General features: G+C 39.1%; 1 protein-coding gene across 2 annotated transcripts in view; it reads right to left on the minus strand.

The window, feature by feature from the left end:
- Positions 1–23,317, minus strand: part of CRIPT (CXXC repeat containing interactor of PDZ3 domain) — a 49,732-nt gene that overhangs the window by 13,830 nt on the left and 12,585 nt on the right. The window contains exon 6 of one of the 2 annotated variants that reach the window (XM_057558047.1): positions 22,494–22,762. The exons of the other annotated variant lie outside the window; for it this stretch is intronic. The gene's annotated coding sequence lies outside the window, so the exon portion shown is untranslated. Of the gene's footprint in view, positions 1–22,493; positions 22,763–23,317 lie in introns of those variants that run through there. 2 annotated transcript variants of the gene reach the window in all.

Here is a 23,317-nt window from a genome sequence, read left to right on the forward strand (position 1 = left end):
AATGAAGTTTAACGCCCCCTCTGATGAAGAACTTGGGCGAGTTCCTAGGACTCTGCCAGGAGTCTAGAGCTATTTGTGAGTAACGCTGCCACGTCTCTTATCAAAGGTAATTCCTCTTACCTCACCCATCCCTGCTAAATCCCCTCTGCCTTCAAGTTCCCCCTGCTTGGGGCAGATGGGCATATGTCTTCCCTGGAATCAGGGGAGCAAATCAAAAATAGAACAGGTGAAGAGGAGAGGGCTGAGTTCTGTGAGCCAAAGATGGGAGTCTAAGTGGATGAAGCCAGGGAGATAATGCCAAGACAACAGTGGCTTCACACTGGCAAGCAGATCATGGTAGAAATCTGGAATGTGGGCTGGAGCCCTGCCCCTGCCCAGGCTTTCCACAGCCAGAGGCCAGAAAAAGCTGCATGTACAGGCCTCCCTGGCCAGCCCAGTCCAGGCCCAGGTGTGGACTTTTCCAGGTACCTCAGCTCTCCTACCTGGGGCTTTCAAGAACTTCTTCCCAGAACTGAGGACTTGTTTATTGTCCCTCTTTCAGGAAAGTAAAGCCTGGAGCTTTGGGACCAACTGTCAATCCTTAAAGTCCTCTTTGCCATTTCTCCCCAAAGAAATGGGAGAATTGTCTCTCATGCAAATAAGACCTTTAGGCCTGCCCTCCTTTTCCTAAGCTCAGGGTATTTTATGTATCCTGCCTCACCCCAGACTTTTACTACTTTACTCATTTAGGCATTTTCTTTAACTGCCAGTTATGTTTTTGATAATTATAGCATATAATATGTGTTTTGTCACTCCAATTAAGTAGTACACACTTTGTGTTTAAGTATGGAGAGCCTACTATGTTCTAGACCCTTTGCTAAGTGCTTTACACAGATTTTCTCACCTAATCTGCAAAACAACCCAGTGAAGTAGGTATCATAATTTATTATCCCCACTTTTCTGGGGGAACTAGGGAAACAGAGATGTCAACAAACCAGCCCAAGGTTCTGGCTCCTTGTATGAGTTGAGCAAGTTAAATAACCTCTCTGTGCCTCACCTCAGTCTCATCTGTAAAATGGTAAGAATAACAGTACCTACCTGATAAGACTGCTATGAGAATTAAGTGAGCTGGTATGTGTAAGGTGCTCGCACAGTGCCTGGCCCATAAGTGTTTGTGAAATAACAAATGAACATCTAAATGGCAGAGCTGGATGTAACACAGGTGGTTTGATTCCAGAGCACACATTCCTAACCACTATCCATTTCCGTGTTGATCACGGCCTGTTCTGTTTCTTCTGAAAGTTTTGGCAGGGCTTTTGATTTCCACTGTACAAAGATGGGCAAACTGAGCTATAGAAGTGATCAGTACAGGGTGACACGTGAGTGCCTCTTTCTGAGAATTCCATGGTGACAGTTTATGTATTCTTATGGGCCAGGCACTGCTCTGCTGGCTTGGTTAGTTATGGTCCATCGTTGTGTTTTAGAAAAGTAAACTGGAGAGATCTCCTCCATCAGGAAGGAAAGTCTCCCAGGATTTCCCTAGTGTTCCAGCGGGTAAGACTCCATGCTCCCAATGCAGGGGGCCAGGGTTCGATCCCTGGTCAGGGAACTAGATCCTGCATGCATGCCGTAACTAAAGAGTTCACATGCTGCAACTAAGAAGACTGCATGCTGTAACTAAGACCTGGCACAGCCTAAATAAATATTTTAAAAAAAGTAAAGAAAGTCTCCCCAATAATGTTCTTTACCCTCTTGTGCTTTAAAACTAGGAGCAAAACTTCAATGGGTCAGAAAATGGCTGCAGGCTTGTTTGGTGCATAGGGTGACCAACCCATTCTGGTTTGCCCAAGACTAAGAGGTTTCCTATAACACAGGACTTGCAGCTTTAAAACTGGGACATTTCTTGGCAAACCATGTTGATTGGTCATCTTAGAAATGGGCCAGACTGGGAGGGTCTGAAGGTTAGGACATGAAAGTTATACCCATGAAAGTCAGGTTGCGGCAGTTATCAAAACCTGAGGTCCAAAGAAGGGCTTGGTCATAGACCAAGGCAGAAAAGGTGGGACAAAGGGTGACTCAGATCCCTCAGTAAGATGTCCTTCACACATGACCCACCAAGCTATTATTTTGTTTTCCCTTCGTGTTTTCATTCTTTCTAAGAGACACTTCCCCTAATGATTTCCTTTTAGTGAAAGACAAGCAGCAGAATAAAGAGATCTGGGCTTGGCATTAGGAAGACAGCATGAGGAGAAGAAAGGACATGGACTTTGGAGGCAGAAAGATCAGCGTGTGAATCCTGTCTCTGACATGTCATTTTATATCTTTGTGCGAATGACAACTTCTCTGAATATTGTCTGTAAAAGGATAATATGAGAAGATTAGTGATGATGTATGTAAACTGATTTGCATAGGGTGGGTTGATAGATGCTAAACGACAGATGAAAGAGGCCATAGCTCAAGGTTGGAGCTCCCAATGGACTGGCAGGATGCTGAGCCTAAATGGGAGTTGAGGCCTCCAGAGGGATGCTGCTGGGTGTCTGATACCTGCCTGATGTTCTTTCTTGGCCAACTTCTCTTCAATGTCACTTCTCTAGGGAAGCCTTACTACAAACTCACAGGATTCTGTACTTCTTCTTCATACTGCTTTTCACAATTTGAATTCAAAATTTACTTGGAATCTAAAAAATACAACATACTAGTGAATATAATAACAAAAAAGAAGCAGACTCACAGATATAAAGAACAAACTAGTGGTTACCAGCAGGGAGAGGGAAGGAGGGAGGGGATTAAGAGGTACAAACTGTCATGTATAAAATAAGCTATAAGGATGTATTACACAACACAGGGAATATAGCCATTATTTTATAATAACTATAAATGGAGTATAACCTTTAAAAATTATCAATCACTATAGCGTACGCTTATAACTTATATAATATTGTAATCAACTATACTTCAATTAAAAATAATAAAAATTTAAAAAACAAAAGTAAAAACAAAAATTTACTTGACAAATTATTTAATTTCTGTCTTTCCCATCTGACCATGAACTCCCTTAAGGCAGGGACCATGTCTATCTTGTTCACTGTTGTAGATTCAGCAGACAAATCAATGCTCGGCACACAGTAAGCATTCAATAAATGCTGTTGCATGAATGAATCAAACGACCATCAAAGGTACTAGGGGAAGGGGGCTTCCCTGGTGGCGCAGTGGTTAAGAATCCGCCTGCCAATGCAGGGGACACGGGTTCGAGCCCTGGGCCGGGAAGATCCCACATGCCACGGAGCAACTAAGCCCGTGCACCACAACTACTGAGCCTGCACTCTAGAGCCCACGAGCCACAACTACTGAAGCCCGTGTGCCTAGAACCCGTGCTCAGCAACAAAAGAAGCCACCGCAATGAGAAGCCTGCGCACCACAACACCACAACACCGCAACTAGAGAAAGCCAGCAAGCAGCCATAAATAAATAAATATAAATAAATAAATAAATAAATAAATAAATGTACTAGGGGAAGACAGTTTTGTGAGGAAGCTTAGGCAGCAGTAAGCCACTAGATGGAGCTAATACCCTGCATGAAAACTATCCAGCACACCTTGCAGGTGACATAATGAGGCTCTGAACCCAGGACTGTTGGCCTCCAAGCTTGCGTTCTTTCCAGTGCTTTTACCTTAGTGATCTAATGCAACCAATGGACATGCTTCCTGCTGTGACAGTCCCCCCCCCCACTCCTACCCCGACCTTTTTTCCCCTCACAGCTGGTTGTTGTTTTATCACACACTCAATCAGAACTCTCCACACAGGCACTGGTTTCTAAAAAACCAACTTACAGAGAGGGAAAATGAGAGGCAGAATGGACTCAATGTCTCTTAGACCAGACGTTTGATTTAAGTCTTGAGCTCACTGATGAGCTAGGTGTAGCATTCTGAGGAAGGAGTAAATGATCTTCAGTGTATCAATCAGTCATCAGTAGTTCTTCACTCAGCATCTGTGTTGCACACAGAGGGCTGAGCAAACACAGATGGGTTTATAATCTAGTAGGGGATATAAGACATGCATATACAGGACATAATACACTGAAGTACCTAAGTGCCTCGTGGATGATTTATATAATAAGAGCACTAGGAATTCAGAGGCCAGAAAGATTCCTATGACTGGGGTGGTCATAGATTTGAAAGTCAGGGTTGACCTCCACAGAAAACACATTTAAAGAGACGGGCAGCAAGTAAACTTGTCCCTTTCTTCTAAAGATGTAAACCAAGGACCAGTTGCTTTGATACCACCGAGAGCTTGTTCGAAGTGCAGAACTGTGGGTCTCATCTCAGGCCTCCTGAACCAGAATCTGTATTTTAACAAGATCTCCAGATGATTAAAGACTTTGGGGAACTAAGTGTTTGTATTTACATGTCCCTTTAAAATGAAATAATGCTCTAACTAAAACACTCCTTAATTTCACTGTTTAGTTTAACTTTGGATTTTGATTTGCTTTTAAAAGAAAGGTATTAAGTACTCCAAACTTCTGCCATTTCTTTCAACAAGAACCTGTGAAGATTCATAATAGCCAAATTTTCTGTGGCCTGGTGATTCATTAACTGGAAGGAAAGCTCTCTTATCCAAAGCACCTTTGCATGTATTTATGCAATGGAAATTGTCGTTCAAGAAACTAGGCCTTGAAAATTCCTAAAGGATGTTTTCTGAATCACTAAAAGAAGTTTACCTACTATACCTGTTCAATATAATTTTGGTACATTCTAATTCTTTGCTAACCTATGTATGATAGAACCATAATACTGGATCAAGTCTCTTCAGGTCACTACCTACCTCCCCACACTGCTATGTCTTCTCCTAGTACCTTTGATGGTCCAGCATATGCCATTAAAGTAGAGCCAACAACTGGGGGAAAGGTTCTCTCCTAATGGTAAGGTTTCCAAATTCTCTGACCCAATAATCAAGTCAAATGATCTAGCAAGTGTGAAAACTACATTTCAACGATGAAAAAAATGTTTTTGCTTAAACGCAAGCATGATATTAACTCTACTTTTAGTATCAGCTGGTGAAATGAAAACTGTTGGAATATGGAATCTGTCATAACTCTGGAGAAAGTTATATACTTAGATACCAGCATATCCATAATACTTGATTTGACATCTCAGTAAGAAGTGATGGTGGCCCTATGTCTAATTGTGGTCCCATTTCTCTTATCCACTCACGGAAGTTGGGTGAGTCCATTCAGAAAGGCAGCATGGTGAAAGGAAAAGAGCACTAGAAAACTAAGTGAGGAAACATGGGCTCAGGTCTGAGACATGTTAGCTGTGTAGCGTCACTTCTCTGAGTATCAGTTCCCCATCTATAAACCTGGGATGTGAACTAGATACTTGCAAAGGTCCCTTCCTGGTTTAGCATTATATGAGCCTAGTTAACTAGGAGTTAGAGCATGGTAGCTATTCATTAAACCCAGATTATATACTCCCAAATAGAAATGGCCCATATTGTTTTCACTTACAGATACAAAAGTTGAGAAGGCTGGTTGCCATAGCAATTTACCTTCATGGAGTCATTTATAAATTTCATTCTGTGAAGTGACAGTATTATGTACTGGCACCTGCACAACTCCCTAATGTTTCCTTTGCTTCCATTCTTGCCCCAGGCAACGGTGCCAAGAGTTGTCCTTATCTGGAGAAGCAATCAGAGTTCTCAAGCTGCCTTTCGGTCTGCTAGAACAGAAGGTGCTGACAGGGGTGGGAGTGAAGGCAGGCTTCCTTTCAGTTTACTAATTCTGTAGCCGCCCTTCCCAAACTCCAGCAAATATTTTGCGATGTTGCAAGGTGTTACGAGAAGTGAAAAGCAAGCTGTGATTCAGCTGGTATGAAGACTTTGCAAACAAAAAGGAGTGATCAGGACTTCCCTGGTGGTGCAGTGGTTAAGAATCCGCCTGCCAATGCAGGGGACACGGGTTCGAGCCCTGGGTCGGGAAGATCCCCCATGCCGCGGAGCAACTAAGCCCGTGGGCCACGACCACTGAGCCTGTGCTCTAGAGCCCACGAGCCACAACTACTGAGCCCGCGTGCCACAACTACTGAAGCCCGTGCGCCTAGAGCCTGTGCTCCGCAACAAGAGAAGCCACCACAATGAGAAGCCGGCACACCGCAACGAAGAGTAGACCCCGCTCGCCACGGCTAGAGAAAGACCCCTTGCAGCAACGAAGACTCAATGCAGCCAAATAAAAAGAGTGATCTGTTTTGCAAAAAATTATTATTTCTGCCAGAGTCCACAGACTGTAATACTAAAAGAGGTATTTCTGTAAGCCATCACCATCATACATTTTGGATTTTCCAAATAAGACTGATTTCAAATTAATCGGCCCAGCAGGTCCCAACTTGTGGACCTCAGACCTCTGGGAGTGGTGGAGTTACCTCACAGGATCTGCAAACCCACGTACATGTTCTGTCTGTAGACTGAATGAAAAATGTGCTCATCCATATGGATTACTTCTCAAATATGCATAAGTGTTCTTATGATGAATAAAAGAAATTATCTTACAATGTTACTGAATATAGCTTAGCCTTTTGTTATGTATTTTCTTAATCAGCTGAAACTAAAAGTAGAGTTAATATTAAGCTTGAGTTTAAGCAAAATCAGTTTTTTTCAGTGTTGAAATGCAGTCTTTACACTTGTCAGATCATTTGACCTTATTGATTGGGTCAGGGAATTCATACACCTTACCATTAGGAGAGAACCTTTCCCCCTGTTATTGGCTCTACTTTCATGGCATATGTTGGATAGTACATTCACCATTTGGTTTCTAGAACCTTGAAACCTGTTAAGAAGACATTTTAGTGGCTAGTTGAGCTCTGCTCCTCTGTGGGAAATGTCATCCCTAAATATAAGATATGAGCAGTGGATACATGTCTTTATCCAAAAATTTATATAAGAAATATAACCCAATTTTTATTTCAATCTTCCATTTCTTTGCACTGTCAGTAACTTAATCTCAGTGAATTTGTAGATGTCAACCTCCCCTTTCCCCTGGATTGTGTCTAGTTCCTGGGAGGGGTTTATGAGGTGTCAAGGTATGCAGTGGGGGAGGGGGAGTGGAGGGAGTGAGGAATCTGGTCCTCAAGGTCATTCTACCAAATACACTGGTAGCTATTGAGACATCCTTTACCCTGGTTGCATGACCCCTTCAGGTTCAGAAGCACCTTCCATTTCTCTGGCATTGTCTTGGGCACAAGGAGACATGCTTTATGTCTCACTGGGGCATGGAAAATTCTGCTGCCTAATGCCCCTTCAGCAGGGACCCACCATGCACCCACTTCTTCTCTGAGGTCTTGCAACCTTCCTGGGGCTCTACTGAGGATGTAAGGAACACATCTTCTCTATTCCCAGGCCCCATACAAACATCTGGGATTGTGCCACCTTTCCAGGGTGAGCCTGTAGAGTAGCGCACAGGACCTAGCAATGTCTCTTGCCCTTGGTATTTTCCCATGAACTCATCCCCCCAGGACTAAGGAGCTCTTTTCTACTCTTACTATTTCTCCTCCAAGTATTTTGTCTATGGTGTAATTTTTCTTCTTTCTCCTAAGGGCAGCTTTTAAAACCAAAAGCCAGGAAGACACTCATTTCTCTGCTTCTAGCTATCACATCCCTCCTCTGGCTAAGAAGCACAAACTAGGCTAGCTTCCTGAGTGAGGGGAAGAAAGGAGGTTAAACACAGGGAAAGGGATTGGCTGATACTATTCTGCCACATATACAAATTAATACAGATTTCATGGGTCCAGGGCCTGCAAGAGAGGAAACCAGCCCCAAATGAAATCAGACACTAAGCAAAAAGTGAAATTTTATAGAATAATTAAAATAAGGCCCCCAGCAGTGGTGCAGTTTTTCTAAGGCTCTTCATGTTTTCTGCAGTGCTTGCATCCGGAGCTAAATGACTTTTAGACACAATGCTGAATAATAAAGGGATCTTTTCTAGGGATGGGGTGAAGGATGAAAGCTCTCTCTGTGGTACATGAAGGCTCTCCAGCTGGTCAGACTGGGTGTTGGGAGAGGAAGGGTGGTGATGGGAAGAAAGGGAATGCGCTATGCACTGCCAGGAGGGGTACGGCTCTCTCTGGAACTTCCCTGCCCCTGGGGCTGTTGTAAAGGTACCTCTAACTCTGATGTTCCTGCCCTAGGTAGATCTGGTTTGTTCGGTTCGTTCGTTCATTCATTCATAATCATTGAATTCCTATGCTGGGCTATGTACTGGGGAACAAGCAACCCTGTTTTGGTCTTGGTGAATTTATCTGAGTCTTGTTGAACAGAAAAGACATGGTCGCTGGACTTCAAGATCTTATAATTTAGTTGGGGATGGGGGTGGAGCCCATGGAAAGACAGGAAAAGGAGCAATGCCAATATTATGATGGGGAAAATGCAGGTTGTAGTGAAACACTGAGGCAGGACACCTAGCCAAGCCTTGAGGTGTCAGAGAAGGCTTTCTGGGTAGAAGAAGAAAGAACAGGTAGAACTTGAGAGAAGTAGCACCAGGGCTCTGGGGGCAGGGCAGACTCTGAGAGGCCAGGCCACAGGCTGTGGGAGAGGGCTCGGGGAGCATCTGATCTGGCTCTGAAACAGCCCAAATTTCCGGTAGCCATACATTTCAAATTTGGTGATTATGAACACACATTTTTCTCATTCAAAAGAGCTAAGTGCTGCAAGCCTAGGCAAGAATGTTCCATTTCCCTGTTTCTCAATTTGTGCTGAATCAGGAGCCTAGGGAAGGAACGCGTGGGGGTGGAGTGGGTCCTTCACAATGCGACAGCCGCAAACTCTCTCCCCCTCACCTCTTGGAGAGGGATGGTGGTTGACTTGAAAGATCCTGTATCTCAGGCGAAGAAGAATTTGTTGGCAAAACCAAGTAGGAGACACCAGAGACCGAAATTAGAACTTTTGTTAAGCAATGTATTTTTATCATTAAACTCTTGGCCAAAGCTCATTTGTTCCAAATAGGCTACCTTAGCTGAGTATGCTCACCTGAGTATGGGGTGAGTTCCTTGAAAATACAGGTGTGTTGCAAACGATCCACAAAGAATCCAAATTAACATTTATTTTATAAATGAAGGATAGTGAGAGAAGGTAGAAGGATCTTTGGCCCACTAAATCATGAAATAGGATTATGTTTCTCCAGCTGTGAGAAAATTAATATCCTGTTTGGGGAACCTCAACCACATCAACTAAAGGCCAGCTCCATGTTGTGGAAACAAATCAAAGGACTGCATTTGGCAAGAGGCCCCGACATTCCAGATCACACAGGAAATAATTACATACTATTATTCTTGAGTGAATGTAGCAAGAAAATAAAATCTGAGGGTAAATAATCAGAACAGACTAAAGACATTTGCTTTAGTCATCTAGATCAAATTACTTAATAGTTTAATCTATGAATGTAGAATAATATGAGTTTAGGCCAATAAGACAATCTTGAGAGATGTCTGAGTGACTTCTGGCCCTAAATGTGGTCCATAAAGTGATTGAGGAACTAAGAAACAAAAGTAGCAGTGTGGGAAAACATTGTACCACTACTGTGCAGTCGCTAGTCTTTTATATCTACCCAAGATTTTCCCCAAAATGCTGATCATTTCTAGAACTATCTAGAACAGGGGTCAGCAATCTTTTTCTTAAAGGGCCAGGTAGTAAATATTTTAGGTTTGCAACTCTGCCACTGTACACAAAAGAAACCATAGACAATCTATCACTGAATGGCCATAGCTGTGTTCCAATAAAACTTTATATACAAAAATAGGCAACTAGCCTGTGAATCAGTTTGCTGACCCTTGATCTTGAACAACTGCACAGATGTAGAAAAATTATAAGCTCATTTAAAAAAATTATGAGTTAGTTGGAGCACCACAGCAGACCAATTTCTGTGGGGCCATGATGACGGTGTATTGGTCTACTGGTCAGCAAACTGTGCCCTTTTTCTACAAACATTACATAAAGAAGCCTGGATGAGGATTGTCTGGTGTTGTCAAAGAGGCCAGTTGACTCGCAGGCAGCAGACCTGGTGCTGGATTCACAGAGTTGTTAGTTTGAGGTGCAAACTACTTACATAGAAGGAATAAGCACACTAAGCCAATCCTATAATCTTTTCACACTTCCACCACTCATGGTGGCTTTGTAAGGTAGCTTGGGGATTCTGTAGCTGACACCAACTTTAAAAAGTAAGGTTATACACCAAAAAGTTTCAGTTTCCTTTCTAATTCAGATTCATTAAAACAATTCTTTCGCCTGGGCGGGTCAATGTGCCTGCTGTGTTTGTGGTTGTGTTGACCAGACATCACTGTGTAACCACCCCTTCCCCAACCTATCCTCTGTCACTGCTGGCTGCTCAGGTATGTGTAACTTGTGCCTGAAATGAAAGGTGGAGCTGGGTCCAAATTCTTTTTCAGTAATTTGAACTGAAAGACTAGAGGGAAGAAGCAGTTGGTGGTAGAGATGTAGCCAGACGGGTCACACGGCCTCAGGGATTAGAATAGCCATCTGGGGGCCTTGTACAAGATGTGTTCATGGAAAAAGCCGAAGTAAAACAGAGAAAGTGTTTCTGTTTCTTTCCAGTCCCAGAAGGCTGGTTGTTCTTCAGGAATGTTTATATTCCAATGAGACCCCTCTGTGAATTCTCAACAGCCTCACTTTCTTTTTTCTTGAGGGGTCTTGATTGGGCCTTTTCTCAATGACTGAATCATGCAGTGCTCTACCAGGCACATTTCCTGCCACACCAACATTTTATTTAATGTGTTTAGATCTACCACCCATGAATATGAGATTCTGTACATTCAACTGTGATCTATTTAACTTCTATACCTGTTGGAGGTAACAAATACAATCAAATTTTCCTTGTCAATGACTTTTAAATCTGTCCTTTCCATTCTCATCCCTCCCATTATGGCCTAGTTTATCACTCCTATCTGGATATCAGCCACAGTCTCCTGGAAAGCTCTCTGCCTCTACTCATTCCCTATTCTTGTCCATCTGTTACCAGAGCTCTTAAAATTAATATTTATAAAACCTACTTTCATCAAATCTCTTCTCAGATGAAAAGTCCATAATGCCTTTCTACTGCCTCCTGGATCCAATATGATATATTCAAACCAGTATTGTAGGCTTCATAATCTGGTCCCACCTTATCTATTTATTGTATTCATATCTCCCATAACCCTTCAACATGAACTTCAGTTTCAACCAGTTAATCTCCCATATCCTCTGTTAACATCTTTCTCTTCATTCCCACCTCCCAATTATAATATTATCTATAAGAAATAGAAAGAGGGGAAGGAAATAAAGGCTGTATCTGTTCCCTTCCACCTGACGGCCCACATTCCAAAGGGTAAATGTCTGGTGACAATTAGAAACATGACAACTATCAAAAGTATATGGAGGGCTTCCATGGTGGTGCAGTGGTTGAGAATCTGCCTGCCAATGCAGGGGACACGGGTTCGAGCCCTGGTCTGGGAAGATCCCACATGCCGCGGAGCGACTACGTCCATGAGCCACAATTGCTGAGCCTGCACGTCTGGAGGCTGTGCTCCGCAACGAGAGGCTGCGATAGTGAGAGGCCCACGCACCGCGATGAAGGGTGGCCCCCACTTGCCGCAACTAGAGAAAGACCTCGCACAGAAACGAAGACCCAACACAGCCATAAATAAATAAATAAATAAATAAAACTAAAAAAAAAAAAAAAATGTATATGGAATTGAAGCTTCTGGATAAAGACAGTGGAATGAAACATATCTAATTTTTATCCTGCTCTATCTCCTCACATAAAAATACAGTAAAGGCACTTAAGGGGGTGGCATAAATCCTAAGGATAAAGAGAGTGAAAGAGGATACCAAAGGAACCAAATTTTGGAGGGTAGAAAGCAGACAAATAGTAATGGACTTGGCAAACCTGAAAGACCAAATTGTAAACTGACATTAAGTAAAAATAAAAATAAATTCTATATGCACTCCAGAATCCTCAAAAGACTCAAGGATTGATGGTGCCTCTGGAAGTGGGGTGAAACAGGGTGTTGAAATAAGGAAGACTGGTTGAATGAAGGCTGTTTGAGGATCATGTAGCTTCCTGGATTTCTCCCCTCCCCATACTCCACATCACTGGTGATTGCCCATTCCACACTGGGGCCAAAGTCTAGAGATTTAGGCTCCAGAGATGGGTAAACAGATGGTTTCTGGATGGAGGAAAACCAGGCACAGTTGAAGGTCGGTATGAAGTACTTAAAACACGAAAAATAAGTGAATGCCTGTATATCGAATACTAATGCTTCCTGCTTTCTTCCACTTTATCCTTAGGCAAGAGAAATTGGAGGACTATTCTGTGGAGAATATGACCACCTCAAAAAGAAGTATCTAAATATACTGACTTCAACAGTCCCTTTGCAAACAGTTTAGATAGAATCACCCTAAATCAGTGATTCTCAACTTAAGATGCATATGGCAATGTCTGGAGACATTTTTTATTTTCACAAAACTTGGTGGGGTCGGGGGTTCTGGCATCTAGTGGGTAGAGGCTAGGGATGCTGCTAAATATCCTACAATGCACAAGAAAAGCCTCCCACAACAAAGGATTATCCAATCCAAAACATCAGTAGTGTTACTGTTGATTAACCTCTGCCTTACATGAAACTCATGGTCAACTTGTCTACCAACACAAGCAGAGTTTCTAATAGTCTCCCCACACTATTAAGAGTAAGCAGAAAGAAAAAAAGGCCAGACATTTGAAGAAAACTAACAAGGAAGATAGAGACCTAAACAAACATAAAAGCAACGTGGAGGAAACAGAGACTGTGTGGGAAGAGGAAACCTACAAAACTACACTTGACTTCCACTTATGACCATGATGGACTGCCAGGAACCAAACTTACCTTACTGCTCTAAACAGTTAAGAAACCAGACAAAATCTAGAAAACTGTTTTCTGATATTGGACAACAGGACTACCTTTCACATCTAAGTCCTGGATTTGACTTTTGTGTACAGGGATCCAGTTTGAATTTACTGAAGAATTTCCCCACTGATTTACAATGCCACTTGCATCATATACCACCTTCCCATATACGTATTCATCGACTCCTGGTCTCTCTGTTTCTGTCTTTGTGCTGGTACAATACTGTCCTAATACTTGAGTTTTATGAAAAACTTTGATGCTTGGTATATCAAGACCCTCCAACTTATTATTCTTTAAAAGTGTCTTTTGGCCCTTTGCTCTTCCATATAAATTTTATCATCAGCTTGTTGAGTTCTATCTTGTTCAATAAATTTTATAACTTTCTCCAAAAGCACTTGGACACCTTTTGTTATATTTATTCTTATATTTTTGATTTCTATTATATAGAGTATATTTTTAAATTACATTTTGTTTTTGCTGGTATGCTTAAATGCATTCTACTTTTGTGTACTGATCTCCTTTGCGGTAAATTGGATAAACTGTTTATTCAGCCTAATAATTTGCTGTGGATTCTTTTGGGATCCACAAAATACTGGAATACTGCAAACAATTAGTTTTGTTTTTTCCTTCTGATCTCTATACCTTTTTTCTTCTTTGTCTTGTTTTACTGCACTTGCTAGAATCTCTAGTACAATGTTGAATAGAAGTGGTAAGAGTAGGCATTCTTGTTACTCATTTTAAAGGCAATGCATTTAATACTTGATAGGATATTTGCTGTGAGCTTTTGATGTTACCTTTTACTAGGTTAAGGATTTTCTATTCTAGTTTTCATTGTTTGTTGGATTTTATAAAAAATAATCATATAGTTTTTTTCATTAATTTGTTAATGTGGGTAATGAATTAATAGATTTTAAAAAATGTTGGCCAATCTTGCATTCCTGGGATAAACTCGTATTGGTCACAAAATAATATTATCAACTGTTATGCATTGCTGAATTAGTTTCCTAATATTTTCCATCTATGCTCATGACTGATAATGCTCTGTAATTTTCTTTTCTTTACAGTACTTGCTTGATTTGGATAACAAGGTTATACTAGCCTTATAAGTGAGTTGAGGAGTATTCCCACTTTTTCTCTTGTTTGAAAAAGTCTGTGTAAGTTTGGAATCACTTGTTATTTGAATTTTGGTATAATTCACCTGTAAAACCATCTCATTCTAATGTTTGACTCCTGATAAAATTTCTTTAGTGATTATAGGACCTTTTGGGTTTTTTAGTTTATTCTTGAGTCAATCATTTTAATTTTTATAAGAAAATATCCATTTCATCTAATATTCTTCAACTCATACTGGCATAAAAGCATCCATAATATTCTGTTTTTTGCTTTGCTTTATCTATAATTATGTTCCATTGTTTATTCTTAAAATTGACTATTCCTGATTTTTTTCTTTATTAGTCTTGCTATAGGTTTTAGAATTTTACTAGTTTTTACAAAGAATGAACTTTTTGGTTTTTGAGCTCCATTTTTTCTACTGTATCTTTGTTTTACATGTGATTCATTTATGATCTTATTTTTATTAATTCCTTCTCCCTACCTTCTTTGGATTTGTCTTCTAACTTCAGTCCGATTCTTAGCTCATTGTCAGACTTTCTTCTTTTCCCATATAAGCATTTAAAGCTATATATTTCCCTCTGAATTCCACTTTAGCTGTATCCCACAAGTTTTGATAAATTATTTTCATTATTATTTGATCTTAAGTATATTCTAATTCCACTATAATTTTTCAGACTCATTAGTTATTTAGAAGTATGTCTTACATTTCCAAATACAGTCGTCCTTTGATATCTGCAGGGAACTGTTTCCAGGACCCCCCCCCCCCCACCACCACACACACAACAATTCACAGATGTTCAAGTCCCTTATATAAAATGGTGTAGTATTTCCATATAACCTATGTACATCTCTCCTTTAAACTTTAAATCATCTCTAGATTATTTATAATGTCTATAATGTAATGCTATGTAAATAGTTGTAAAATACAATGTAAATGCTATCTAAATAGTTGCCAGCACATGGCAAATGCAAGTTTTGCCTTTTAGACATTTCTGGAAAATTTTGGGGGGAATATTTTCAACCTGTGGTTGGTTGAATTCGTGGATGTAGCACCCAAGGATACAGAGGGCCGATTGTATAGTTTTAAAAAATTATCTTTCTGCTGTTGATTTCTAACCTAATTGTGTTGTGATTAAGGGTTGGTTTTACTGATATCAAATTTCTGAAAATTGTTGAGACCTGTCTTATGGCTTAGTACATGATTATTTTTGTTTTGTAAATGTTCCTGGCATGCTTAAGAAGGCAAATTATCCAGTTATTGGGATGATCTTTTATGTGTCCATTAGGTCAAGCTAGTTAATTGTACTGTTCAAATCTTACTGAAGTTTTATATTTTGGCTGTTTTTAAAAAAATTTTTTTTTAATTAAAAAAATTTTTTTTAATTTTAATTTTTTATACAGAAGGTTCTTATTAGCCATCAATTTTATACACATCAGTGTATACATGTCAATCCCAATCGCCCAATTCATCACACCACCACCACCCTCCCACGGCTTTCCCCCCTTGGTGTCCATACATTTGTTCTCTACATCTGTATCTCAATTTCTGCCTTGCAAACCGGTTCATCTGTACCATTTTTCTAAGTTCCACATATATGCATTAATATACGATATTTGTTTTTCTCTTTCTGACTTACTTCACTCTGTATGACAGTCTCTAAATCCATCCACGTCTCAACAAATGACCCAATTTCGTTCCTTTTTATGGCTGAGTAATATTCCATTGTATATATGTACCACATCTTTATCCATTCATCTGTCGATGGGCATTTAGGTTGCTTCCATGACATGGCTATTGTAAACAGTGCTGCAATGAACATTGGGGTGTATGTGTCTTTTTGAATGATGGTTTTCTCTGGGTATATGCCCAGTAGTGGGATTGCTGGGTCATATGGTAATTCTATTTTTAGTTTTTTAAGGAACCTCCATACTGTTCTCCATAGTGGCTGTATCAGTTTACATTCCCACCAAGAGGGCAAGAGGGCTCCCTATTCTCCACACCCTCTTCAGCATTTGTTGTTTGTAGATTTTCTGATGAAGCCCATTCTAACTGGTGTGAGGTGATACCTCATTGTAGTTTTGACTTGCATTTCTCTAATAACAATGTTGAGCAGCTTTTCATGTGCCTCTTGGCCATGTGTATGTCTTCTTTGGAGACATGTCTATTTAGGTCTTCTGGCCATTTTTGGATTGGGTTATTTATTTTTTTAATATCGAGCTGCATGAGCTGTTTATATATTTTGGAGATTAATCCTTTGTCCGTTGATTCGTTTGCAAATATTTTCTCCCATTCTGAGGGTTGTCTTTTTGTCTTGTTTATGGTTTCCTTTGTTGTGCAAAAGCTTTGAAGTTTCATTAGGTCCCATTTGTTTATTTATTTTTTTATATCCATTACTCTAGGAGGGGGATAAAAAAAGATCTTGCTGTGATTTATGTCAAAGAGTGTTCTTCCTTGCGTTTTCCTCTAAGAGGTTTATGGTGTCCGGTCTTACATTTAGGTCTCTAATCCATTTTGAGTTTATTTTTGTGTATGGTGTTAGGGAGTGTTCTAATTTCATTCTTTTACATGTAGCTGTCCAGTTTTCCCAGCAACACTTTTTGAAGAGACTGTCTTTTATCCATTGTATATCCTCGCCTCCTTTGTCATAGATTAGTTGGCCATAGGTGCGTGGGTTTATCTCTGGGCTTTCTATCTTGTTCCATTGATCTATGTTTCTGTTTTTGTGCCAGTACCATATTGGCTTGATTACTGTAGCTTTGTAGTATAGTCTAAAGTCAGGGAGTCTGATTCCTCCAGCTCTGTTTTTTTCCCTCAAGACCGTTTTGGCTATTCGGGGGTCTTTTGTGTCTCCATAGAAATTTTAAGATTTTTTGTTCTAGTTCTATAAAAAGAATGCCATTGGTTATTTGTTAGGGATTGCATTGAATCTGTAGCTTGCTTTGGGTAGTACAGTCATTTTCACAATATTGATTCTTCCAATCCAAGAACATGGTATATCTCTCCATCTGTTGGTATCATCTTTAATTTCTTTCATCAGTGTCTTATAGTTTTCTGAATACAGGTCTTTTGTCTCCCTAGGTAGGTTTATTCCTAGGTATTTTATTCTTTTTGCTGCAATGGTAAATGGGAGTGTTTCCTTAATTTCTCTTTCAGATTTTTCGTCATTAGTGTATAGGAATGCAAAAGATTTCTGTGCATTAATTTTGTATCCTGCAACTTTACCAAATTCATTGATTACCTCTAGTAGTTTTCTGGTGGCATCTTTAGGATTCTCTATGTATAGTATCATGTCATCTGCAAACAGTGACAGTTTTACTTCTTCTTTTCCAATTTGTATTCCTTTTATTTCTTTTTCTTCTCTGATTGCTGAGGCTAGGACTTCCAAAACTATGTTGAATAATAGTGGTGAGAATGGACATCCTTGTCTTGTTCCTGATCTTAGAGGAAATGCTTTCAGTTTTTCACCATTGAGAATGATGTTTGCTGTGGGTCTGTTGTATATGGCATTTATTATGTTGAGGTAGGTTCCCTCTATGCCCACTTTCTGAAGAGTTTTTATCATAAATGGGTGTTGAATTTTGTCAAAAGCTTTTTCTGCATCCATTGAGATGATCATATGGTTTTTCTTCTTCAATTTGTTATTATGGTGTATCACATTGATTGATTTGCATATATTGAAGAATCCTTGCATTCCTGGGATAAATCCCATTTGATCATGGTGTATGATCCTTTTAATGTGTTGTAGGATTCCGTTTGCTAGTATTCTGTTGAGGATTTTTGCATCTATATTCATCAGTGATATTGGTCTGTAATTTTCTTTTTTTGTAGTATCTTTGTCTGGTGTTTGTATCAGGGTGATGGTGGCCTCACAGGATGAGTTTGGGAGTGTTCCTTTCTCTGCAATTTTTTGGAAGAGTTTGAGAAGGATGGGTGTTAGCTCCTCCCTAAATGTTTGAGAGAATTCACGTGTGAAGCCATCTGGTCCTGGACTTTTGTTTGTTGGAAGATTTTTAATCACAGTTTCAACTTCATTACTTGTGATTGGTCTGTTCATACTTTCTATTTCTTCCTGGTTCAGTCTTGGAAGGTTATACCTTTCTAAGAATTTGTCCATTTCTTCCAGGTTGTCCATTTTATTGGCATAGAGTTGCCTGTAGTAGTCTCTTAGGATGCTTTGTATTTCTGCGGAGTCTGTTGTAACTTCTCCTTTTTAATTTCTAATTTTATTGATTTCAGTCCTCTCCTTTTCATGATGAGTCTAGCTAATAGTTTATCAATTTTATCTTCTCAAAGAAGCAGCTTTTAGTGTTATTGATCTTTGCTGTTGTTTTCTTTGTTTCTATTTCATTTATTTCTGCTCTGATCTTTATGATTTCTTTCCTTCTACTAACTTTGGGTTTTGTTTGTTCTTCTTGCTCTAGTTCCTTTAGGTGTAAGGTTAGATTATTTGAGATTTTTCTTGTTTCTTGAGGTAGGCTTGTATAGCTATAAACTTCCTTCTTAGAACTGGTTTTGCTGCATCCCATAGGTTTTGGATCATCGTGTTTTCATTGTCATTTGTCTCTAGGTATTTTTTGATTTCCTCTTTGATTTCTTCAGTGATCTCTTGGTTATTTAGCAACGTATTGTTTAGCCTCCATGTGTTTGTGTTTTTTACATTTTTTCCCCCTGTAATTGATTTCTAATCTCATAGCATTGTGGTAAGAAAAGATGCTTGATATCATTTCAATTTTCTTAAATTTACTGAGGCTTGATTTGTGACCCAAGGTGTGATCTATCCTGGAGAATGTTCCATGCGCACTTGAGAAGAAAGTGTAATCTGCTGTTTTTGGATGGAATGTCCTATAAATATCAATTAAATCTATCTGGTCTATTGTGTCATTTAAAGCTTCTGTTTCCTTATTTATTTTCATTTTGGATGATCTATCCATTGGTGTGAGGTGTTAAAGTCCCCCACTATTATTGTGTTACTGTCGATTTCCTCTTTTACAGCTGTTAGCAGTTGCCTTATGTATTGAGGTGCTCCTATGTTGGGTGCGTATATAATTGTTATATCTTCTTCTTGGATTGATCCCTTGATCATTATGTAGTGTCCTTCCTTGCCTCTCGTAACATTCTTTATTTTAAAGTCTATTTTATCCGACATGAGTATTGCTACTCCAGCTCTCTTTTGATTTCCATTTGCATGAAATATCTTTTTCCATCCCCTCACTTTCAGTCTGTATGTGTCCCTAGGTCTGAAGTGGGTCTCTTGTAGACAGCATATATATGGGTCTTGTTTTTGTATCCATTCAGCAAGCCTGTGTCTTTTGGTGGGAGCACTTAATTCATTCACGTTTAAGGTAATTATCAATATGTATGTTCCTATGACCATTTTCTTAATTGTTTTGGGTTTGTTTTTGTAGGTCCTTTTCTTCTCTTGTGTTTCCCACTTAGAGAAGTTCCTTTAGCATTTGTTGTAGAGCTGGTTTGGTGGTGCTGAATTCACTTAGCTTTTGGTTGTCTGTAAAGCTTTTGATTTCTCCGTCGAATCTGAATGAGATCCTTGCCGGGTAGAGTAATCTCGGTTGTAGGTTCTCCCCTTTCATCACTTTAAGTATATCATGCCACTCCCTTCTGGCTTGTAGAGTTTCTGCTGAGACATCAGCTGTTAACCTTATGGGAGTTCCCTTGTATGTTATTTGTCATTTTTCCCTTGCTGCTTTACATAATTTTTCTTTGTCTTTAATTTTTGCCAATTTGATTACTATGTGTCTCAGCATGTTTCTCCTTGGGTTTATCCTGTATGGGACTCTCTGTGCTTCCTGGACTTGGGTGGCTCTTTTCTTTCCCATATTAGGGAAGTTTTTGACTATAATCTCTTCAAATATTTTCTCAGGTCCTTTCTCTCTCTCTCCTCCTTCTGGGACCCCTATAATGCAAATGTTGTTGTGTTTAATGTTGTCCCAGAGGTCTGTTACACTGTCTTCATTTCTTTTCTTCTTCTTTTTCTTTATTCTGTTCTGCAGCAGTGAATTCCACCATTCTGTCTTCCAGGTCACTTATCCGTTCTTCCGCCTCAGTTATTCTGCTATTGATTCCTTCTAGTGTAGTTTTCATTTCAGTTATTGTATTCTTCATCTCTGTTTGTTCGTTAATTCTTTTAGGTCTTTGTTAAACATTTCTTGCATCTTCTCGATCTTTGCCTCCATTCTTATTCCGAGGTCCTGGATCATCTTCACTATCATTATTCTGAATTCTTTTTCTGGAAGAATTCCTATCTCCACTTCATTTAGTTGTTTTTCTGGGGTTTTATCTTGTTCCTTCTTGTTCTTGTTCCTTCATCTGGTACATAGCCCTCTGCCTTTTCATCTTGTCTATGTTTCTGTGAATGTGGTTTTTGTTCCACAGGCTGCAGGATTGTAGTTCTTCTTGCTTCTGCTGTCTGCCCTCTGGTGGATGAGGCTATCTAAGAGGCTTGTCTGCTTGTTTCATCAATTAGTGCAAGAAGTATGTAAAATCTTTCACTATAACACTTTTGTCAATTTTTGCTTTATATATTTTGAAGTTATATCATTAGCAGTATATAGCTTAGAATTGTTTTTATCTTCTTGGAAACTTGAACCTTTTATCAGTATGTAATGGTCTTTTTTCCCTCTAGTAATGCTTTTTGCCTTAAGACTTACTTTTTCTACATTAATATAGCCACACCAGTTTTATTTTAGTTAGTGTCTGCCTGATATACTTTCCCATCCTTTTACTATAAACACACTTTAGCATTCGGCTGGAACTTTAAAAAAAAGTGACAATATTTGTTTAACTGGAAAACTTAGTATATTCACATCAGCTGTGATTAGAGATATATTTGAATTTATTACCTTCATTTTACTTTGTCCCTTCTATTCTCTAAATGTCTTCCCCCCCCTCCTTTTTTGACTTCTTTTGGATTAATATATTTTCCCTTATTCCATATAATACCTCTGGTTTGGAAAATATGCTCTTTATTTTATTCTTTATTATTTAAGAAATTTTAACATGTATTTTTTAACTTGACCAAGTTGAAAGTTTGTCAATATCTTTTTCTTCTTGAGTACTTAACCTGATCAACTAAACTATATTTTAACATTTCCTAGTATTTTAGTTCTCATTAACTCCACAAATTAGATATTATCATGTTATATAATCAATGTTTATCTATAGCTACCTGCATATTTACCATTTTCTGGGACTGATCATTCTTTCTTACATTTCATTAATTTTTGAGCTCATTTTCTTCTTCCTGAAGTATGCCTTTTGGAATGTCCTCTACTGAGGATCTGTTGGTTTAAACTCAGTTGCCTAAAAATGTCTCTTTCATTCCTGTTCGTAAAAAAACTATTTATTATGAAAAAAATTTAAACAGGTCTGTTTTGGATGTAGGTCAGACCTTTTGCCTCTACCTTTCATGTCTCAATTTCTACTTCGTATTTTCTATCTCTGGATCTTCATGCTAAAGTCTCTGGAGAGATTTTAATTTTCTTCCCCTGGTCTCTCCAGGGCTAAGGCCATGATAAGAACGTATTCCCACTGCCTTTTTGTGTATAAGTGGGGTTGTAAAGTAAATCCACTGAAATCGTTGCCTTGTAGGGCTCCATGCTTAATGCACATGTCTCTTATCTAACTTTCCCACCTTACTCAAGTCCAGGGCTTTGTCTTCCATACACGTGATGCTTTAAGATGTAGGCTTTAGGCACTGCGAGATTGGAAGATATTCTTTAAGGCAAGTACTGGTTTTGGTGCTAGTTTACACTTTGGACTTGCACTTTCTCTTTGTTTCTGGCCTCTGAGGATCATCATCACTTTCTTGCCAGTTTAATCAAATCTATATTTTAAAATTATACATATGTACAAATTTTATATACTTATATGCATATGTATATACGTAAATATTTTCCAGGATTTTTATTGTATGGTTAAGTTTCTCTGGATATCTTGTTCACAATGTTGTTGGAGATTTACATCCATCTATTTGATCTTTAAGTTGCTAAAACTGCAAATCTTTTAGCATGATGGAAAATTAAAAACCAAGAAAAAACGCCATTGCCCTCTGGTGGAGAACCAATACTATTACAACATCTAAATGAGACCCAGTATGACTCAACTTCTGATTTCTCCAATTAGTCAACAAGGCTGTCGAATCTTTTATCAGGTCTTTCAAATCTGTCCCTTCATTTCGATTCTCCTAGTATCACCTTAGTCTAGTTCCTATTCTTTTTTTTTTTTTTTCTGCTAGAATTGTTGTTTTTGAACCAGTCTCTCTCTTTATATTCTTTCAATATATTTTCTTTGTGCCTATCATCACCCCTTACTTTTACAATTTTACATTAATTTGATGGGTTGTTTATTAAGTTCTTGCTTATGAGCAAAAAACTTGGAACCAATAACAGTAGTCTGATTAGGGATGTGAATGTAGTATAGATCCAATAAATGTTAGCTGATTCGAAACAAGTATTTACTAACATTTATTCACTTACCAAATTTATCTGGGAGGCAGCACACACACAAAAGTTCCCCAACTTTTTTTCTGTAGTGACAGACTAATGAATGACATTCACATGTATAATTCTCCTGCTTGCTTACTTAGATTTTTTAAAAACTTAACACTATTTTTAATTACAAAACACATGACCAGTATTAAAAAATACAGAGTTCTGGGGACCTCCCTGGCGGTCCAGTGGTTAAAGACTCCACGCTTCCACTGCAGGGGGCTTGGGTCCGATCCCTGGTCCAGGAACTAAGAGGCCGCATGCCACGTGGTGCAACCAAAAGTAAAAAAAAAAAAAAGAAAGAAAATCAGAGTTCTGCAAATAATGATGCTGGAGGCCCGGGTTCTCACTGTGGAAGAAGATACAAATATGGAATGGGTAAAGACAAGGAAGAACCCTGTGGGGTTGGATTGGAAATGGAGATATCAGAAAAACTGGTGAGTTTTAATATATGTTTCCTAGTTCTTTCTGTTGAAGGGGCCTAGAAACAACGACACCCAGCAGGCCCAGATCTTAGTTTCTAAACACCATTCTCTACTAAAAGAAACTAAGGATCTTTGAAGAAATAGCTGATTCCAGGCATAGGGTGGAGGGAAAAAAACAAGATAAACTTGGAACATTTTGTGCTGAAAAGTAAGAAATTTCTCAAAGAATGATAAAAACATGTCAAAAAGACCCAGAAGCCAGCCTAAAAGGTCTCCCACTGGCCAAATATGGGGCAATTTGACATTAAATGAGAGTAACAGACTGAATAAGATAGGAATTTATGAGTTCATACTAATATAAGTGAGAAAGAGAAGTCT

Source organism: Balaenoptera acutorostrata, chromosome 12 (genome assembly GCF_949987535.1).
Source record: "Balaenoptera acutorostrata chromosome 12, mBalAcu1.1, whole genome shotgun sequence".
NCBI lineage: Eukaryota > Metazoa > Chordata > Mammalia > Artiodactyla > Balaenopteridae > Balaenoptera > Balaenoptera acutorostrata.